The following is a 22662-nucleotide window of genomic DNA, read 5'->3' on the forward strand; positions in this document are numbered from 1 at the left end:
TCTGTGGGTCTCCTTTCCTCAAAGGGTCTCCTTTGACACGGAAAATAAGGGGGATCGGGGCTTTCCAAGACACCACCTATTCCCCTGAAGGGACAGGAGTGAGGTGGCAGGGGTGCCACCCCTCCTATCCCTGCTACTGGTTGGTCAGAAGCGAATGACCGATAGCAGATTGGGGGCGGGGTAGAAGTTTGGTTCCCCTGCTCGGCCCACCCACGGTAGTCCGGACAGGGCGGGGGAACTGTCCTGCAACCGGCGCCGGTGGAGGTTCCTTACAATCTGCGGCGGGAGATCTCTGTTGCGGCGGCAGTAGGTCCCTGGTGGTGCGGCGACGGAGATGAGGTGCGGCAATGTTGCCTAGCAACATCTGGAGGGCCAATTTGGAGACCATTATACAGTGATCTCTAAACTGTAGCCCTCCAGATGTTGCAAAACTACAACTCCCAGCATGCCTAGACAGCAATTTGCTGTCTGGGCATACTAGGATTTGTAGTATTCCAACAACTGGAGGGCCACAGTTTAGAGATCACTGGGCAGTGGTCTCTAAACCGTGACCCTCTAAATCTTGCAAGACTATAACTCCCAGCATGCACGAACAGCAAACGGCTTTCTCGTAGTGCTGGGCGGTATACCGGTTCATACCAAATACCAAATTTTTTTTCCTGTGCGATATAAATTTTTCCCATACCACAATACCGGTTGGGCCCCTCCCCCCCCCTCCAATTAATTATCAGCCGCAGCGCGCTGTCCCCACATTGGAGAACTAATCATATGTGACCCTCGGGCGCTGTTCTGCTTCTCTTCCCCCCCCCCCCCCCCCCCCCAATGAATTATCAGCCCTTCACTGCGCTGTCCCCCACGTCGGTGAACTAATCATATGTCACCCGCACGCGCCGCTCTCTTCGTCCTCCTGTGAGTTGCGGGCTGCCGGCGCTGGAAATCTGTACTGTACTACATATTCCTTCTGCCCGGGCTGCAAAAATAGAGAAGCAGTGCCCACGGGTCACATGATGGGGGGGGCAGGGAAATACCGTTAAATACTGTGGAACTGCCATAACTTACAAAAATACCGTGATACACATTTTTGGTCATACCGCCCAGCTCTACTATCTCGGCATGCTGGGAGTTGTAGTTGCATACCTCCAGCTGTTGCATAATTACATCTCCCAGCATGCCCTTTGGCGATTAGCACATGATGGGAGTTGTAGTTTTGCAACAGCTGGAGATCTGGCACCCCAACCATGTGATTGTACAGGGTACATTCACACGGGCGGTGGTTTACAGTTAGTTTTTCTGCTTCAAGTTAGAGCTGCTGCAAATTTTCCGCAGAAGCTCAAACTCCTAGCGGGAAACTCACTGTAAACCCCGCCAGTGCGAATGTACACTAAAAACACTACAGATACACACACGTACACTCTCTCTCCCCTACCCCCCCCCCCCCCCCAAATAAAAATGAAAAACGTCTCGTACGGTAGTAATTCCCAAACGGAGCCTCCAGCTGTTGCAAAACAACAACTCCCAGAATTTCCGGCAGCCACCGACTGTCCAGGCATGCTGGGAGTTTAGCAACAGCTGGAGGCACCCTGTTTGGGAATCACTGGTGTGGAATTTTTTTGGTAGCGGAGGCAATTATAACGCTTGCATCCGAGGCCACCCATATGCAAATCCCTAATTTAGGCCTCAAATGCGCATGGTGCTCTCCGTTGTATTTCAAGGAAACAGTTTAGGGCCACATATGGGGTATTTCTATACTCAGAGCAATTGCGTTACAAATTTTTGGGGGGGCTTTTTCTCCTTTCACCCCGCTAATGTTGCCCCATACTTTTCATTTTCACTAGAGGTTAAAGGAAAAAAAGACCCCCAAAATTTGTTAAGCAATTTCTCCTGAGTACATAAATACCCCATATGTGGGCGTAAAATGCTCTGCGGAAGCACAGCAAAGCTCAGGAGTGAGAGCGCACTATGTACATTTGAGGCCTAAATTGGTGTGGCACAGGGGTGGCTGATTTTACATCGGTTCTAACATAAACGCAAAAAAATGACCACATGTGACCCCATTTTGGAAACTACACCCCTCACGGAATGTAACAAGGGGTATAGTGAGCCTTAACACCCCACAGGTGTTTGACAAATTTTCGTTAAAGTTTGAGGGTTAAATGAAAAAAATATTTTTTTTCACTAAAATGCTGGGGTTTCCCTAAATTTGTAATTTTCACAAGGGAAAATAGGAAAAAAGCCCCCCAAAATTTGTAACCCCATTTCTTCTGAGTAAGAACATACCCCATATGTGGATGTAAAGTGCTCTACGGGTGAACTACAATGCTCAGAAGAGAAAGAGCACAATTGTGATTTTGAAGAGAAAATGTGTCATTTGAGGTCTAAATTGGTGATTTACACAGGGGTGGCTGGTTTTAAAGCGGTTCTGAAATAAACGCAAAAAAAAAAAAAATACCCACGTGTGACCCCATTTTGGAAACTAAACCCCTCACAGAATGTAACAAGGGAGGTATAGTGAGCCTTAACACCCCACAGATGTTTGACGGCCGTCACACCCCCTCCCATAGACTTGCATTGATGGGGCGGGGCGTGACTTCACACGGGGGCGGAGTCGTGATGTCACGATACTTTGGCCCCGTGGTCGACACTCTACACATTTGGAGCCTCCAGCGCTGCGGAGAGCTTACAAAGGTGGGTGCGCGATGACAGATTGCGGGGGTCCCCAGCGGCGGGACCCCCCACGACCAGACATCTTATGTATCAGGGCCGGAGTACCCCCTTTAATCTTTGGATTGCAACTACTGAACAGTGCTATGAATATGCATAGCACTGGTCAGTGTTTTCAGTGATTATCTACTCTAGCAGACCATAGAAAAAGAAGGCAGCAGGTGAATGGAGCGCTGCTGGCCACTTAAAGGGGTTATCCAGGAAAAAACTTTTTTTTTATATATCAACTGGCTCCAGAAAGTTAAACAGATTTGTAAATTACTTCTATTAAAAAATCTTAATCCTTTCAGTACTTATGAGCTTCTGAAGTTTAGGTTGTTCTTTTCTGTCTAAGCAATCTCTGATGACATGTGTCTCGGGAACCGCCCAGTTTAGAAGAGGTTTGCTATGGGAATTTGCTTCAAAACTTGGTGGTTCCCGAGACAGGTGTCATCAGAGATTACTTAGACAGAAAAGAACAACTTTAACTTCAGAAGCTCATAAGTACTGAAAGGATTAAGATTTTTGAATAGAAGTTATTTACAAATCTGTTTAACTTTCTGGAGCCAGTTGATATATATAAAAAAGTTTTTTTTCCTGGAATACCCCTTTAACACTTCAGACCACAGCAATTGCACCGTGGGTGGTCCGATGTGTGTCTTTGGACTTCTGCTGCAGGACAACTTATCCCCTATCCAAAGGATAAGGGCCACGTGTCTGATCGCCCAGGGGGCGGGGGGACACCAATGGGACCCCCCGCAATCTCCTACACATCACCCCTCTCTCCTAGTGCACAGAGCGATTTCCATACTCCGCACAAAGCAGGAGGACAACATGCCCCCTCCATGTTTCTCTATGGGAGATGCGGTAATAAAGGAATGTTTCTCTGTGGCCAACACAGCTCTTTCCCTTCAGTGAGCCAGGGTGCTGTGCAGAAAATTGGGCGGGGCCCCAGCAGTCGGACCCCCAGCGATCAGACGCTTATGCTCTATCCTTTGGATAGGGAAAAGTTGTCATGCAGCACATAACTCCTTTAAAGGAAACGGTCACCCTTTCACCCACATTAAAAGCAATACACTGCTTTATAGTGCAGATGAGCAGGAGACCAATGCGGGCTCTCTGACGAAAATACATACCTGCAGTACAGTGCCCAGTCCCTCTGAAGATCTGCTTCTTTCTGCACTGAATTTTGTACTGGAGGTTGGCCCGCTGGCTGGATTTAACGTGAGCACAAGTGCTCACATTATCGGCGACCATGAAATTTCAAATCCAGCTGGCGGGGGAAGCGGGAGTGCTGGGGCCCGGCCCCGGTACTTACCTCATCCCTGAAGACCCGGATCCCGGCGATGAAGACGGCGGCGGCGACAGGTGAGTGGATCTTCAGCCGCAGTCGGGCCCTTTACAGCAATGCACGTCGCCGTAAAGCGACATGCATTGCTGTATTGGGACCCTGTATACTACAACTCCCAGCATGCCCAGACAGCCCTTGGCGTCTGGGCATGCTGGGAGTTGTAGTTTTGCAACATCTGGAGGTCCACAGTTTGTAGACCACTGTGCCCTTCCAGATGTTGCAAAACTACACATACTCAGCATGCCCTTACTGTCCAGGCATGCTGGGAGTTGTAGTTCTGTAACATCTGGCCATTCAGATGTTGCAGAACTAAAACTCCCAGCATGCCTGGACAGTTTTGGCATACTGGGAGTTGTAGTTTTGCAACATCTGGAAGGGCACAGATTGGGAACCACTGTATTAGTGGTCTGCAAACTGTAGTCCTCCAGGTGTTGCAAAACTACAACTCCAAGCATGCTGGGAGTTGTAGTTTGGCAACATCTGGCTCTAAAGATCTTGCCGAACTACTACTTCCAGCATGCCTGAGAATGCTGGGAGTTGTAGTTTTGCAACAACAGGAGGCACACTGGTTGGGAAACATTGTCTGTTTCCTAACTCAGTGTTTCCCAACCCGTGTGCCTCCAGCTGTTGCAAAACTATAACTACCAGCATGCACTGATAGACTGTGCATGCTGGGAGTTGTAGTTTTGCAACAGCTGGAGGTTCCCCCCCCCCCTGTGAATGTACAGGATACATTCACATGGGCAGGGGGCTTAGTGAGTATCAGGCTGCAAGTTTGCAATGCAGCAAATTTGGCGCTGCAGGTCAAACTCGCAGCGGGAAACTCGCTGTAATCCCCCGCCCGTGTGACTGTACCCTAAAAACACTACACTACACTAACACAAAATAAAATAATAAGTAAAAAACACTACATATACACATACCCCTACACAGCCCCCTCCCCTCCCCAATAAAAATGAAAAATGTCTGGTACGCCACTGTTTTCAAAATGGAGCCTCCAGCTGTTGCAAAACAACAACTCCCAGTATTGCCGGACAGCCGTTGACTGTCCAGGCATGCTGGGAGTTTTGCAACAGCTGGAGGCACCCTGTTTGGGAATCACTGGCGTAGAATACCCCTATGCAAATCCCTAATTCAGGCCTCAAATGCACATGGCGCTCTCACTTCGGAGCCCTGCCGTATTTCAAGGCAACAGTTTAGGGTCACATATGGGGTATCGCCGTACTTCGGGAGAAATTGCCTAACAAATTTTGGGGGGCTTTTTCTCCTTTCACCCCTTATGAAAAGGTGAAGTTGGGGTCTACACCAGCATGTTAGTGTAAAAAAATAAATTTTTTACACTAACATGCTGGTGTTGCCCTATACTTTTCATTTAGACAAGAGGTAAAAGGGAAAAAAGCCCCCCAAAATTTGTAATGCAATTTCTCCCGACTACGGAGATACCCCTTATGTGGGCGCAAAGTGCTCTGGGGGCGCACAACAAGGCCCAGAAGGGAGAGTGCACCATGTACATTTGAGGTGATTTGCACAGGGGTGGCTGATTGTTACAGCGGTTTTGACAAACGCAAAAAAAAAAAAACCCCACATGTGACCCCATTTCGGAAACTACACCCCTCACGGAATGTAATGAGGGGTGCAGTGACAATTTACACCCCACTGGTGTCTGACAGAACAGTGGAAATAAAAAAATTTGTACAGCCCACTGTTCCAAAGATCTGACAGACACCAGTGCTCACTGTACCCCTTGTTAGGTTCCTCAAGGGGTTTAGTTTCCAAAATGGTATGCCATGTGGGTATTTTTTGCTGTCCTGGCACCATAGGGGCTTCCTAAATGTGACATGCCCCCGAGCAAAATTTGCTCTCAAAAAGCCAAATATGACTCCTTCTCTTCTGAGCACTGTAGTTCGCCCATATTGCACTTCAGGTCAACTTATGGGGTAGCTCCATACTCAGAAGAGATGGGGTTACAAATTTTTGGGGGTATTTTCTGATATTAACCCTTGTATAAATGTGAAATTTGGGGGGAAACACACATTTTAGTGACATTTTTTGTTACATTTTTTTTACATATGCAAAAGTCGTGAAACACTTGTGGGGTATTAAGGCTCACTTTATTCCTTGTTACGTTCCTCAAGGGGTCTAGTTTCCAAAATGGTATGCCATGTTTTTTTTTTTCCTGTTCTGACACCATAGGGGCTTCCTAAATGCAATATGCCCCCCAAAAACCATTTCAGAAAAACGTACTCTCCAAAATCCCCTTGTCGCTCCTTCGCTTGAACCCTCTACTGCGCCCGCCGAACACTTTACATAGACATATGAGGTATGTGCTTATTCGAGACACATTGGGCTACAAATATAAGTATACATTTTCTCCTTTTACCCCTTGTAAAAGTTTGAAAATTGGAACATGCGAGTGTAAAAAATGAAGATTGTGAATTTTCTCCTTCACTTTGCCGCTATTCCTGTGAAACACCTAAAGGGTTAAAATGATGACTGAATGTCATTTTGAATACTTAGGGGGCTGCAGTTTTTATAACGGGGTCATTCAAATCCACTTCAAACCTGAACTGGTCCCTGAAAAATTGTGATTTTGGAAATTTTGTGAAAAATTGGAAAATTGCTGCTGAACTTTGAAGCCCTCTGGTGTCTTACAAAAATAAAAACACGTAAATTTTATGATGCAATCATAAAGTGGACATATTGTATATGTGAATTAAAAAAAAATTATTTGGAATATCCATTTTCCTTACAAGCAGAGCTTCAAAGTTAGAAAAATGCAAAATTTTCAATTTTTTTATCATATCTTGGAATTTTTCACTAAGAAACGATGCAAGTATCGACAAAATTTTACCAATAACATAAAGTAGAATATGTCACGAAAAAACTGTCTCGGAATCAGAATGATAGGTAAAAGCATTCCAGAGTTATTAATGTTTAAAGTGACAGTGGTCAGATGTTCAAAAAACGCTCTGGTCCTAAGGTGTAAAATGGCCTGGTCCTTAAGGGGTTAAAGGGGTACTCCAGTAAAAACTTTTTTCTTTTAAATCAACTGGTGGCAGAAAGTTCAACATATTTGTAAATTACTTCTATTAAAAAATATGAATCCCTCCAGTACTTATTAGCTGCTGAATGCTACAGAGGAAATTCCTTGCTTTTTGGAACACTGATGACATCACGAGCACAGTGCTCTCTGCTGACATCTCTGTCCATTTTAGCAACTGTGCATAGCAGATGTATGCTATGGGCAGCATGGTGGCTCAGTGGTTAGCACTACTGCCTTGCAGTGCTGGGGATTTGGGTTCAAATCCCACTAAGGACAACCAATTAATAAAGCGTTATTATTATTATAATAACATCAGCAGAAAGAACTGTGCTCGTGATGTCATCAGAGAGCATTCCAAAAAGAAAAGAATTTCCTCTGTAGTATTCAGTAGCTGATTAGTACAGGAAGGATTAAGATTTTTTAATAGAAGTAATTTAAAAATATGTTTAACTTTTTGCCACCAGTTGATTTAAAAGAAGTACCCCTTTAAGGACATGGCACATTTTGGCTTTAAGTACCCAGCCATTTTAATTTTTGCTTTTTCATTTTTTCCTTCTCTCCTTTTGAAACCCATAACTATTTATTTTTTTCACCTACACATGCATGTCAGGGCTTGTTTTGTTTTTGTGCGACAAATTTTACTTTGTAATGACACCTTTCATTTTACCATAAAATGTACTGGGAAACAAAAAAAAATTTTTGTGGGCAAAAATTTGTAAGGAAATTTTGCAACCTTTTCAGGGGTTTAGTTTTTACACAGTGCACTTTATGGTAAAAAAAATACATTATCTTTATTTTGTCAGTCAATGCAATTGAACGAAACCCAGTTTGTATAGTTTTTCTATTATTGTACTACTTAAGGTCTTTCTTGTTAAATTTCAACTTGTGTAATCATTTAGAGGGCAATTTATCATTGTATATAGAGCTTTTTTTGTTGTATTTTGTAACACAAAAATTTGCGCAAGACTTTTCTGATGGAATTTTTCAAAGCCATGTCTACAGTTAAGTTTACCATAGAGCACTTTCTACTGTACAATCAAATTTAGCAGATCGCAGCAGGTCATTCTCCAGAGACCGGCTGCGATCCACATTTATTAAGTTACCAAGCCGGCGGGACATGCTGCTACACTGCGCTGCTCGCTCGTCGGATCCAGGCTCCTGTATACATCTCTCATAATTCATAATCGCTGCCACCGGGAGACGAGAGCTCTGATTGGTGCATAGCTATTCACCAATCAAAGCTCCCGTCTCCTGGTGGGAGGGAATTATGAATTGGCGATAAATCTTCTGGTATCTGATTTAAAGTGGCCGCAGCGCCGTCTGCTTATGAAAGATCAGCAGCTCGGCCGCAGCCACTTTAAAACAGTGACCAGCGGTAGCTCTTGCGGGCCCAGACACTTCTCCTCCTGATTTTAATATTTAAAAAATTTCTTTGCCTGGCCGCGCTCCGGCGGTTCTTGTGGGCTGTTTGGATAGTATGACGAGTGACTGCTCCTCTGCACGGTATCAGGGACGTCACTCCTCATTTACTGTAGCCGCCGCGGGTGACTGGCCACTCTGACCAACGGCGGCTGCAGAGAATGAGGAGTGACGTCCCTGACGCCGCGCAGAGGAGTCGGCAGGAGACGTCACTCGTCACACTGTCCACACAGCCCACAAGACCCGCCGCATTACCTGAGCCTGGCGGAGTTCAGCCAGGTAAGGAAATATGAAAAATAGAAAAAGTAGGGGGGAGCGGGACAATGAGCAAGGGGGGAAATAATGAGCAGGGGAAGGATGATGAGGCAGAGGGGGGGGTAATGATGAGCAAGGGGGGAAATAATGTGCAGGGGGAATGATGAGTCAGGGGGGTGAATGATGTGCTGGGGGGGATGATGAGCAAGGGGAATCACAGGGGAAAGGAGGCACAAGGGATCAGGGGGGGGGGTAAATGTGGCACAGGGGCTGATAAAAGGGGAGGAATGATGTGGCAAGGTAAAGAGGAAGGGGGGACAAACTGAGGAGTAGGGGGAATCAAAGTTGGGGGATGAGGAGGCATATAGTTCAGAGCTTCCTAGTAATTTATTTTACATACATTTTTTCCCCTCAAATTTTCCTGTGAAAAGGAGGGTGCGTGTTATACGCCTGGACTGTGTAGCTCCGCTCCTGATGACATCATCACTAGGAGGCTGAGCAGTAAAGGTCGCAGGGGTCTGCGGAGTGAGACCCCTTTCGATCTGTCCCTCTGCCCTTGGACTACTACTCCCACCATGGGGCAGACTCTGTCCATGATGGGAGTTATAGTCCAGGGGCTGAGTGGCAGATCGAAAGGGGGCTCACTCCTGCGACCTTTACTGCTCTGCCCCTAGTGGTGACCTCATTAGGGGGTGGAGCTACACAGTCCAGACCTGACTATATTCTTATTATGTGTTTTGCATAATGGGAACAGAGCCTTTCTGCTAGTGTGTTCCCAAACAGGGAGACTCCAGCTGTTGTTTAAATACAGCCCCCCCATGATGGGAGTTCTAGTTTAGCAATAATTGGAGGCTCCCTGCTTAGGAACACACAGCATTATGTGCGCTCTCCGCAAGGATCATTTCAGATACGTGAATGCAGGGGACTACGTCAGATTCAGTGGATTGCAACAATGACCAGCGTTTTTTTTTATTTTTTTTTATTGCAATAAAAGGGTAAATGAGGGCTGTGGGGGAGTGTTTAAAAAAAAAAAAATGTTTTCAATGTGTCACGTTTTTTATAATTGAATTATTAGGCTTAGTAGTGGAAGCTGTCTAATAGACAGAATCCATAACTAAGCTGGGGCTTAGTGTAGCCCCAAAAACAGCTAGCGCTAACCTCCAATTATTATCCCACGACCCACTGCCCCAGGGGTGCCTGGAAGAGCCGGAATCAACAGACGCGGAGCGTCAAATATGATGCTCCTGGGCCTAGGCGGTAACAATTTTCCTTGCCCACCCTGGTAACATCAGGCTGTTGCTGCTTGGTTGGTATTCGGCCGATACTGAAAATAAGGGAAACCTTTTTCTTTTTTTATATAAATAAAAAACGTGTGTGTCAGCCAGATACCAACCAAGCAGCAACAGCCTGACATTACCAGGGTGGGTGAGGGCCATTGTTACTGGCCCTCCACAGCCTAAATAACGCCAGCCTGTTACCGCCTAGGCTCAAGAGCACCATATTTGATGCTCCGGGCCTTTTGGTAGCGGCTGGGTACTGGGGTAATGATCGAAGGTTAGCGCTAGCTGTTTTTGGGGCTAACGCTAAGCCCCGGTTTAGTAATGGATTCCGTCTATTAGACAGCCTCCACTACTAAGCCTAATAATTCAATTATAAAAAACACGACACATTGAAAATAAATGTTTATAAAAAAAACGCTCCTTGACCGCCTTCGTTAACCCAACCCTTTTATTGAAATTAACAAAACGCTGGTCATCGTCGCAATCCACCGAATCTGAAAATAGTCCTCCACAAAGAAAAAATCTAAAAAAAATAAGTTTACTACATTTTTGGGGAGTGCGCCCATACTGCAGTGCCTACTGTATCTTGTATATACAGTCATCTATAGATGGTTGTATATACAGGATAGCACAAAAAGACTTAACCCAGAACTGCTCAGCAGCAACGTGGGTTAACTCTTTACTTGCTGGGCTCCTGTATAGTACCTGCTGAGGTTAGTAGTGATGCTATGCACCGTGTATATGTATATGCTATACATCACTCCTTACACTCCGTGAGCCAGGCGCTTTGCATCCGACCCATGGTGTGCTATCCTGAAGGCAGTGAAAAAATGGCCACATGGTACATAAATGACTGTTTCCACACATCAGCAAAAACGCAAGAAAAAATGCCAAAATGCAGGAAAAAGCTGTGACCGTTTTTCTAGCGTTTTTGCTGGTGGACAAAAAAACTCAATGCAATCGTAGCCTCAAAGCCATAGAACAAAATCCTTGTGTCCACTTTTCCTGTGAGGTGCAGATTAGGTGTATAAATAGAACTGTGTGGAGATTTAGAACTTTGCACAAAATTTTTCATGGGGCTTGCACAAGTATGGTAAATTTGGTGCGATTGCACCAAATTTAGACCAACAAAAACGATCTACAAAAAACATCTACATACACCAACATTGATAAATGTCCCCCTTAGTTCCTGGAGAGACAAGCTGTGACCAGAGGTGTCTGGCAGCGGCTTCTTCTCCTCTTTTTGAATCCATGAATGCTCAGTTTGGGAGGTTAGGCCAAACAAGCATTTGGCTGACATCTGTCTTACTTGTATAGCTGTCTAAAGAAACGGTGGATCTGGCTTCACAGCATGGGTACTGTTAAAATCCAATCTTTATTAGAATAGTTAAAACATGGAGAAAAATAGTAGAATAAAAGACACGACAACACGTTTCTGGTTTATTACAAGCCCTTAATTCATGGCAAAGAAAAATAAGACTGTACTCTTCTTATATATCTACAATATGTGAAACAATTACCAGGTCTGTGCGGCTTCAACCGGAGTTGGCGTGTGAAGTCGGGTCCGGTGAGAGGAACAGGAAACATGGGTTGGACGAGCAGTGTCCTTAAAAACCCGTAGTGGATAATAATTGCTGTTATCTCGCTATAGACGAGAGAGGATGCAAATAATAGACAGGATATATCTAAGCATTAATAAAGTTATATAAAAATATTGATAAATCTGCTGTCTCTATTTTAAATAAGAACTGTAAGTAATGTATATTGAGATAATTGAAAGTAATGAACGAATGAATGAGTAAACATACAGACCCAGATTTATCAAACTGTGTGAGAGAAAAAGTGGAGGGATTTTCCCACAGCAACCAATCACAGCTCAGCTAATGAGCTGAGGTAAAGTGAAAGCTGAGCTGTGATTGGTTGCTGTGGGAAAACCCCTCCACTTTTTCTCTCACACAGTTTAATAAATCTGGGCCACAGAGTCTAGGTAAACCTCTATAGTCCAAAGAATACCAAGATTTAAATTTTAATTCAGTACATCTCTATCGTGATAGTAACCAAGATTGGTATTATATATTACAATCTGCTAGTATATCTAGGGACACTACGACTGGGTGGAAACGCAAGGTAAAGATCCACCTACTTCTATCTATATCAATATCAATAATATATATCCACGGGCAGATGTTGCTAATTATGTACACACAACAGGGTGCAAATCAGATTATAGTACTGTATCACCAGCCTAGGTAGACATAAACCTTATACGTGCATATTATGGTATAAAGACATATATGCATATATAAGATATTAGAAACCACGGAAAAATTTAAATAAGGTGCAAAGAGTAATAATAATTAAAAACATGCTGGATCAAGCCGGTATTATTGCACTAAACCACATCTTTTATCCCATAGGCATATTAACCTCTTAAGGACCCAGGACGTACGGGGACGTCCCCGCACCCTGGGCTTTAAGGACCCAGGACGTCCCCGTACGTCCTGGCGTTTTCCGGTCTCTGCCGCTCGCCGGGCAGAGATCGGAACTGGATGCCTGCTGAAATCCTTCAGCAGGCATCCAGGGCAAACGCCGAGGGGGGCCATGTAGGCCCCCCATGTCGGCGATCGCCGCAAATCGCAAGGGAAATCGCCCTTGCGATCTGCGGCGATACCGGGCTGATCGGGTCTCTGGGACCCGACCGCCCGGTAATTTTGCATGATCCCGGCTGTCACAGACAGCCAGGACCATGCTAAAGAATAGGAGCGAGGTGGCAAGCCTGCCACCTCCTCCTATTCCCTGCGATCTGTCGGTTAGTTAACCGACCAATCGCAGGAGGGGGGGCGGTTACTTCCTCCCGTCCTGCCCGGCCCCTTGAAGTCCGGAGAGGACGGGAGGAAGACCGGAGGACGCGGCGGGGGACGGGGGAGTGCTGGGGACCGGCCCCGGTACTTACCTCGTCCCTGAAGACCCGGATCCAGACGATGAAGATGGCGGCGGCGACAGGTGAGTAGATCTTCAGCCGCGGTCGGGCACTTTACAGCAATGCACGTCGCCGTAAAGCGACATGCATTGCTGTAATAGGACCCTGTAAACTACAACTCCCAGCATGCCAAGCAGGCCTTGGCATCCGGGCATGCTGGGAATTGCAGTTTTGCAACATCTGGAGGTCCACAGTTTTTGGACCACTGTGCCCTTCCAGATGTTGCAAAACTACACATCCTCAGCATGTCCTTACTGTCCACGCATGCTGGGAGTTGTAGTGCTGTAACATCTGGCCCTTCAGATGTTGCAGAACTACAACTCCCAGCATGCCTGGACAGTTTTGGCATACTGGGAGTTCTAGTTTTTCAACATCTGGAAGGGCACAGATTGGGAACCACTGTATTAGTGGTCTGCAAACTGTAGTCCTCCAGATGTTGCAAAACTACAACTCCAAGCATGCTGGGAGTTGTAGTTCGGCAACATCTGGCTCTAAAGATGTTGCCGAACTACTACTCCCAGCATGCCTGAGAATGTTTGGGAGTTGTGGTTTTGCAACAGCTGGAGGCACACTGGTTGGGAAACATTGTCTGTTTCCTAACTCAGTGTTTCCCAACCCGTGTGCCTCCAGCTGTTGCAAAACCACAACTCCCAAACATTCTCAGGCATGCTGGGAGTAGTAGTTTTGCAACAGCTGGAGGTCCCCCCCCTGTAAATGTACAGGATACATTCACATGGGCAGGGGCTTACAGTGAGTATCGGGCTGCAAGTTTGCAATGCAGCAAATTTTGCGCGGCAGCACAAACTCGCTGTAATCCCCCGCCCGTGTGACTGTACCCTAAAAACACTACACTACACTAACACAAAATAAAATAAAAAGTTAAAAACACTACATATACACATACCCCTACACAGCCCCCCTCCCTCCCCAATAAAAATGAAAAACGTCTGGTACGCAACTCTTTCCAAAATGGAGCCTCCAGCTGTTGCAAAACAACAACTCCCAGTATTGCCGGACAGCCGTTGACTGTCCAGGCATGCTGGGAGTTTTGCAACAGCTGGAGGCACCCTGTTTGGGAATCACTGGCGTAGAATACCCCTATGTCCAATCGCTAATTCAGGCCTCAAATGCACATGGCGCTCTCACTTCGGAGCCCTGTCGTATTTCAAGGCAACAGTTTATGGTCACATATGGGGTATCGCCGTACTCGGGAGAAATTGCCTAACAAATTTTGGGGGGCTTTTTCTCCTTTCACCCCTTATGATAAGGTGAAGTTGGGGTCTACACCAGCATGTTAGTGTAAAAAAATTAACTTTTTACACTAACATGCTGATGTTGCCCTATACTTTTCATTTTGACAAAAGGTAAAGGGGAAAAAAGCCCCCCAAAATTTGTAACGCAATTTCTCCCGAGTACGGAGATACCACATATGTAGGCGTAAAGTGTTCTGGGGGCGCACAACAAGGCCCAGAAGGGAGAGTGCACCATGTACATTTGAGGTGATTTGCACAGGGGTGGCTGATTGTTACAGCGGTTTTGACAAACGCAAAAAAAACAAAACCCCACATGTGACTCCATTTCGGAAACTACACCCCTCACGGAATGTAATGAGGGATGCAGTGAGATTTTACACCCCACAGGTGTCTGACAGATCTTTGGAACAGTGGGCTGTGCAAATTAAAAATGTTGTACAGCCCACTGTTCCAAAGATATGACAGACACCAGTGGGGGGTAAATGCTCACTGTACCCCTTGTTACGTTCCTCAAGGGGTCTAGTTTCCAAAATGGTATGCCATGTGGGGGTTATTTTGCTGTCCTGGCACCATATGGGCTTCCTAAATGCGACATGCCCCCCCGAGCAAAATTTGCTCTCAAAAAGCCAAATATGACTCCTTCTCTTCTGAGCATTGTAGTTCGCCCGTAGTGCACTTCAGGTCAACTTATGGGGTACCTCCATACTCAGAAGAGATGTGGTTACAAATTTTTGGGGGTATTTTCTGCTATTAACCCTTGCAAAAATGTGAAATTTGGGGGGGAAACACACCTTTTAGTGATTTTTTTTTTTTTTTTTTACGTATGCAAAAGTCGTGAAACCCCTGTGGGGTATTAAGGCTCACTTTATTTCTTGTTACGTTCCAGAAGGGGTCTAGTTTCCAAAATGGTATGCCATGTGGTTTTTTTTTTTTTGCTGTCCTGGCACCGTAGGGGCTTCCTAAATGCGACATGCTCCCGAGCAAAATTTGCTCTCAAAAAGCCAAATATGACTCCTTCTCTTCTGAGCATTGTAGTTCACCCATAGTACACCTCAGGTCAACTTATGGGGTACCTTCATACTCAGAAGAGATGGGGTTACAAATTTTTGGGGGGTATTTTCTGCTATTAACCCTTGCAAAAATGTGAAATTTGGGGGGAAACACACATTTTAGTGAAATTTTATTTTTATTTTTTTACATATGCAAAAGTCGTGAAACTCCTGTGGGGTATTAAGGCTCACTTTATTCCTTGTTACGTACCTCAAGGGGTCTAGTTTCCAAAATGGTATGCCATGTGGGGGATTTTTGCTGTTCTGGCACCATAGGGGTTTCCTAAATGCAACATGCCCCCCAAAAACCATTTAAAAAAAACGTACTCTCCAAAATCCCCTTGTCGCTCCTTCGCTTCTGAGCCCTCTACTGCGCCCGCCGAACACTTTACATAGACATATGAGGTATGTGCTTACTCGAGAGAAATTGGGCTACAAATATAAGTATACATTTTCTCCTTTTTCCCCTTGTAAAAATTCAAAAATTGGGTCTACAAGAACATGCGAGTGTAAAAAATGGAGATTGTGAATTTTCTCCTTCACTTTGCTTCTATTCCTGTGAAACACCTAAAGGGTTAAAACGTGGACTGAATGTCATTTTGAATACTTTAGGGGGTGCAGTTTTTATAATGGGGTCATTTGTGGGGTATTTCTAATATGAAGACCCTTCAAATCCACTACAAACCTGAACTGGTCCATGAAAAATTGTGAGTTTGGAAATTTTGTGAAAAATTGGAAAATTGCTGCTGAACTTTGAAGCCCTCTGGTGTCTTCCAAAAGTAAAAACACGTACATTTTATGATGCAAAGATAAAGTAGACATATTGTATATGTGAATAAAAAAAATTATTTGGAATATCCATTTTCCTTACAAGCAGAGAGCTTCAAAGTTAGAAAAATGCAAAATTTTCACATTTTTCATAAAATTTTGGGATTTTTCATCAAGAAAGGATGCAAGATACCACAAAATTTTACCACTATGTTAAAGTAGAATATGTCACGAAAAAACAAGCTCGGAATCAGAATGATAACTAAAAGCATTCCAGAGTCATTAATGTTTAAAGTGACAGTGGTCAGAATTGCAAAAAATGGCCGGGTCCTGAGGTGTAAAATGGCTGGGTCCTTAAGGGGTTAAAGAAGAAAAACGCACAGTGTGAACTTGCCTAATAGTGAAAAATGTGTGTGTGTGTGTATATATATATATATATATATATATATATATATATATATATATATATATAAATGAGAAACAGTATTGAGAAAATGATTACTAAATATACATTAGATCGTTGCGGTAATTTAGCCTGCCTGGCACTCGGGAGTCTAAGGTCAAAATTCAGTACGCCTCCCGAGAGTGTACCAGGCGTGACCAATCTCCTCCTCGGCGAGGTTGTTGGACTTTTTCTATGCCACTGATTCTGATACTGGAGGTATCGCCTCCGTGAGTATCACAAATGTGTTTGCTAAGGCCAGAAGCGGTACGGACTTGATTCAAGCCTGGTGTAGGTAAACCTCCTCTCACATGTTCTGCTATGCGTGTTTTTAACCTTCTGATGGTACATCCCACATATTGTAGGTGACAGGCATGTGACTAAATAAACTACGTTAGTAGAATTACAATTGATTAGGGATTTTATATGAAATGTCCTTTGGTTAACAGATTAAGTAAAAGTTTGAGTAGTGATTACATATTTACACATTGGGTATCGGGGCTGATTACATTTGAAAAAAACAATAGTGGATCACCAGGTTGTAATATTAGTGGTGTCCCGATATTCACTGGGGGATAATTGGTTGCCTAGGGACCTGGCTCTTCTTGAAACAAATTTGACCCCTGGCCGAAGAATATTTGCAACTGTAGCATCCTGATTTAATATTGGTAAATGATTTTGCAAAATATTACAGATATCGTTAAAAAGAGGAGAATTTGGTGTAGAGAATGTCATTTTTTTTCTTCTTTTTGTTGTTTCTTAGGTGGTAGATGAGTTGATTTTTTTTTTTTATCCAAATTCTCCTGTAATGACTGTTCTGCACTTTTCTTATCAGTGATAGCTTTAGCTCTGGTGAGCACAGATGGTTTATATCCCCTGTTTCTCAGTCTTTTGTCTATATCTCTCACCGTAGCATTGTGTGTCTCGGTGGATGATGAAGCTCGAGGGGCTCTGACATATTCACCTATAGGTAAATTCCTCACAGTGTGATATGGATGGCAACTTGTAACATGAAATATAGTATTGCCCGAAGTTGGTTTCTGATATAGACTTGTAAGTATGGTGTGGGGGGCCAAATTTCCAGTCAGTTACATAAAAAAAAAAAATCAATGCTATTGTTCTGTAGGTTGCATGTAAATTAAAATTGTTTGTATTGATGTATTCGTGAAACTGGATAGCCTCTGTCTCGGTCTATGTCCACACCAGGAGGAGGTCGTCTATATATCGGCCGTACCACCGGAGCAAATGGTGGTAAGGATTTACGGCCGAATATAGGTAGACCTCCTCCCAGTGTGACATAAACAGGTTAGCAAGGGACGGGGGGAATTTTGCTCCCATGAGGCAGCCACTTAACTGGGGAAAAAAACTGCCCATTAAATGTAAAAAATTGTAAGGACAAAATGTAGAATTTGAAAGATATATTTTTGTAGGGAATTTGAATAATTACTGTATTTTAGCAGATGGTATTGTACTGATTCTATGGCTCTGGAGTGTATACATATATAGAGCGCTGTTACGTCACAAGACATCCATTTTGCACTTTTGCACTTTCTTCCCACGGTATAGACTTGATTGTCTCTAGGAGTGTTTTGGTATCTTTAATGTGTCCTGGAGTGCGGGTTACCAAAGGTTTTAAAAAGTGATCCAGCCACGAACCTATCTTTTCCAATGGTGAGTCAATTCCAACAACAATTGGGTGGAGGGGAGATGGAAAAAAAGAGATTTTTTAACACTTACCGTAAAATCTCTTTCTCGAAGGATCCATTGGGGGACACAGACAGTGGGTGTATCTTGCTGTCTCTAGGAGGTGTGACACTTTGTTGATAAAATAAAGTCAGCTCCTCCCAGCAGGATACACCCGCCTTCAGGCTCTGAGCTAGTCAGTTTCAGTTCCAGAGCAATAGGAGGAGACAAATAGGTCAAGGAAAAACCCAAAACTGTCCGAGAACCAGAAGAGAAAACATAACTGAACACACCCTCGGACAGAGAACCAAGGAAAAACCCCAAAAAGGGCGGGAGCTGTGTCCCCCAATGGATCCTTCGAGAAAGAGATTTTACGGTAAGTGTTAAAAAATCTCCTTTTCTCTATCGGCTCCATTGGGGGACACAGACAGTGGGATGTACCAAAGCCGTCCTTTGGGTGGGCAGATAAATAATCAGGCAGATGGCTGATCCACTGCCGCCTGCAAAACCTTATGCCCCAGGGTAGCATCAGCCGATGCGAAATATGAACCCGATAAAACCTCGAAAAAGTGTGCAAAGACGACCAGGTAGCCGCCTTGCAAATCTGCGAGGCCGAGGCTCTATTCTGGAGAGCTCAGGATGCCCCAACAGAACGTGTGGAATGAGCCACAACCCTGAAAGGAGGAATCTTCCCCTTACATCGATAGGCTTCCGAAATGGCAGACCGAATCCACCTAGAAATGGTGGCCTTGGAAGCAGGTTGTCCCTAGCGACGACCTTCCGTATGGACGAAAAAGGAATCACACTGACGAAACGAAGAAGTGATGGAGAGATAAGTCTGAACCACGTCCAGCTTGTGCAGTAAGCGCTCCCTAGGATGAGAAGGAGCCGGGCAAAATGACGGGAGGACAATATCCTCATGGAGATGAAAGGCCGAGACCACCTTAGGTAAAAAGGAAGGGTCTGGCCTGAAAATAACCTTGTCCTGGTGGATCACCAGAAACTGAGAACGGCAGGAAAGGGTTGCCAATTCAGACACCCTCCGGATGGAGGTGATAGCCACCAGAAACGCCACTTTCCAAGAAAGGAGGCGGAAAGACACCTCTCTAAGGGGCTCAAAGGGTGCACCCTGGAGGGCACTCAGAACCCAAGGAGGAGAGGGAGACCGATAAGGAGGAACAGCGTGCGCCACTCCTTGCAGGAAGGTCCGGACATGAGGATTAGAAGCCAGAGGCCGCTGGAAAAGAACAGTAAGGGCCGAAACCTGACCCTTAAGGGAACTGAGAGACAACCCCAGTTCCAACCCCGACTGCAAAAAGGAGGGAAGACGGGGAACAGAGAAGGTCACCGAGGGGAAGTCCTGTGCTTCACACCAATGAAAATAAGACCTCCAAGTACGGTGGTAAATCCTTGCGGAGGAGGGATTACGAGCCTTGAACATGGTGCGAATGACTTGGGAAGAGAACCCGCGGGCCCTCAAAACCGCGTTCTCAACCGCCACGCCGTCAAATGCAGCGACTGTAAATTGGGGTGGCAAAGAGGACCCTGAGAGAGCAGGTCCGGAAGGAGCGGAAGGCGCAGTGGAGCGTCGTCCAGGAGCCTGACGATGTCGGCATACCACGACCTTCGGGGCCAATCTGGAGCTACCAGAATGGCGGGGATGCCCTCTGCCTTGAGCTTACTCAGCACCCTGGGAAGAAGCGGAAGAGGAGGGAACAGATAGGGTAGGGCAAACCCCGCCCAAGGAATCACTAGGGTGTCCGCGGCTAGAGCCTGAGGTGCCGGGAATTGGACACAAACGGGAGGATCTTCCGATTGTGGCGGGATGAGAAGAGGTGCACGTACGTCCGGAATGCCCCAGAGTTGCGCAAAGACCTCTGGATGTAGAGACCACTCGCTGGGGTCAGGTGAGGACCGACTGAGGAACTCCGCTTCCCAGTTGAGCACCCCCGGGATGTGAATCTCTGAAATGGCTTGAACCTTGCTCTCCGCCCAGGAGAGAATCTTGGTCACCTCGGCCATGGCTGCTGAGCTGCGAGTGCCGCCCTGACGATTTATGTACGCCACGGCCGTGGCATTGTCCGACTGAACGCGGACAGGACGGGACTGAAGATGGGACTCCCAATGAAGAAGACAAAGAAGAATCGTCCATAATTCCAATATGTTTATCGGAAGAAGGGTCTCCTGGGGAGACCAGAGTCCCTGAACCGTCCAATCCCTGAACCGTCCAATCCCTGAACACTCGGCCCCAGCCCGACAGGCTGGCATCTGTTGTAACAACCTGCCAGTGAAGGGGAAGAAACGACCGCCCTAGGAGAAGAAGGGGGGAGCGGAGCCACCAGAGCAGAGACTGATGGCCCCTGCGAGGGAGAACACTCTGACAATCGAGGGACAGTGGAGACCTGTTCCATCGGGAAAGAATCGCCAGTTGAACGGGGCTGTAATGAAACTGGGCAAAAGGTACGGCCTCCATAGTTACCACCTTCCGACCCAGGACTTCCATACAAGTGCGGATGGAGACTGATACCTGGGTCCGAAGGGAGCGGACCCCTGACCGGAGCGCCAGACGTTTGTCCGGCGGAAGACGAATTCGGGCAGAGGCCGTGTCGAAGTGAAGTCCCAGAAAGGTTAGAGACTGGGTAGGACGGAGGACTGACTTGTCCCGGTTGACCATCCACCCGAAGAGAGTCAGAGTGTGGAGAGTGATGTCCAGATTCTCCAAATTCTGGGCTCTGGTTGGAGCCTTGATGAGAAGGTAGTCCAGATAGGGTATCACCGAGATTCCCCTCGCCCGCAACAGGCCCATCACCAGCGCAAGGACCTTTGTAAAGACCCGAGGAGCCGTGGCTAGACCAAAGGGGAGGGCTACAAATTGAAAGTGCCCCTCCGGAACCGCAAAGCGGAGGTACCGATGATGGCCCGGAAATATTGGCACATGGAGGTAGGCATCCTTGATGTCCACCGATGAAAGAAACTCCCCTTGTTCCAGGGATGCCACTACCGAATGGAGAGATTCCATTCGGAAGCGGCGGATGAGAAGATGATGGTTGAGACATTTGAGGTCCAAAATTGGACGCGCAGAACTGTCCTTCTTGGGGACGACAAAAAGATTTGAATAGAAACCCCAAAACCGTTCCCCTCGAGAAGCAGAGACTGGAGAGCCGCTCGAAACTGCTTCGCCAGAAGAGGAGACCGGGGGGCCCGGGAACGAAAAAAGCAATCCCTCAGAAGGGATGTAAATTCGATACCGTAACCATTGGACACCACGTCCCTGACCCAAGAGTCTTGAATGTGTGAGGTCCAAATGTCTCGAAAAAGTAAGAGACGACCTCCCACCCGAGAAGAAACCGCAGGTGGGGGCCTCACTTCATGCAGAAGTGGGCTTGCGGTTGCCTGATTTGGGCGCAAAACAGCCGGACCGGTTGGAGTCAGACTTCCAAGACGGGCGAGCCCGGAACGAGGGAGCCTTCTTATCCCGCGAGGGCACCTGCCCGGACCCCTTGTTGGAGCTGGAGGTCCGAAAGGACCGAAAGGAAAAGTACTTCCTTTGGGAAGTAGGGCGAGCCTTATTTTGAGGTAACAAGGAACTCTTACCTAACGTTGCCTCGGAGATAATCTCATCAAGGCGTTTGCCAAAAAGACGGCCACCCGTAAAGGGAAGCTCAGTGAGAGATCATTTGGAAGCGGCATCCGCATTCCAAGCTTTAAGCCACATAGAGCGGCAGAGAGATGCTAGGTGACCTACAGCATAGGCAGAACAACGGGCTGCCTGCATGAAAGCTGTGCATTGAAAATCCCCGGCTTTAGAGCATTGGAGAGCCAAAGCAGATAGATCCTCCGGGGGGGATCCCGCTAAGATATCCTGACGGAACTTTTGGCACCACTCCGACAGGCCCTTGGACACCCATGTCGAGGCGAAGATGGGTAGAAGAGAATCTCTTGTCTGGGTGTTTCCATGCGGTTTCCAGAATGTTGTCAAAGTCAGTGTGAGAGCTGAACTTCTGAGGTGCTGGCTTAGCACGATGAAAGGATACTCCTGGATTGACATCCGAAGATCCTGGGTCCTCTAGATGAAAGGTGTCTCTTAGGGCTGTAACCAAAGAGTTCACTGTTGTAACAGAGTCCGGGCGGTCCTCGGAGTCAGATGCCGGCTCGGATGTCTCGTCAACCAGTTCACCAGGGGAGTGAGTGAGTAGGGCCAGTCCTGGAGGGGGGCAACTCTGACCGAGTACACGGCTCTGGCGTGGCAGGGCGGCAACTCAGAGAACGTCCTCTGGAGGAGCAACGTTTGTGCCCAGATGACAGGGGGGAGCGGGACCCACGAGGGGAATGCTCACGTCTATCTGAAGACTCATTGGAAGAGTCATCAGGCGAGGCACCCCTAGGCCGCTTGTGAGAGCGTGAAGTATGTGGAGACAAGGAGCGAGCCCTTCCAGAGG

At 46.3% G+C, this 22662-nt stretch overlaps 1 protein-coding gene across 9 annotated transcripts in view; it reads left to right on the top strand.

Annotated features, from left to right (window-relative positions):
- TDRD12 (tudor domain containing 12) overlaps window positions 1-22662 on the top strand; it is a 276574-nt gene that overhangs the window by 21587 nt on the left and 232325 nt on the right. Inside the window, exon 1 of one of the 9 annotated variants that reach the window (XM_056525745.1) lies at window positions 12095-12175. The exons of 7 other annotated variants lie outside the window; for them this stretch is intronic. The gene's annotated coding sequence lies outside the window, so the exon portion shown is untranslated. Of the gene's footprint in view, window positions 1-12094; window positions 12176-22662 lie in introns of those variants that run through there. One more of the 9 variants, XM_056525739.1, reaches the window with a different exon arrangement.

The sequence above is a fragment of the Hyla sarda genome, chromosome 6, assembly GCF_029499605.1.
Source record: "Hyla sarda isolate aHylSar1 chromosome 6, aHylSar1.hap1, whole genome shotgun sequence".
In the NCBI taxonomy this organism is placed as follows: Eukaryota; Metazoa; Chordata; class Amphibia; order Anura; family Hylidae; genus Hyla; species Hyla sarda.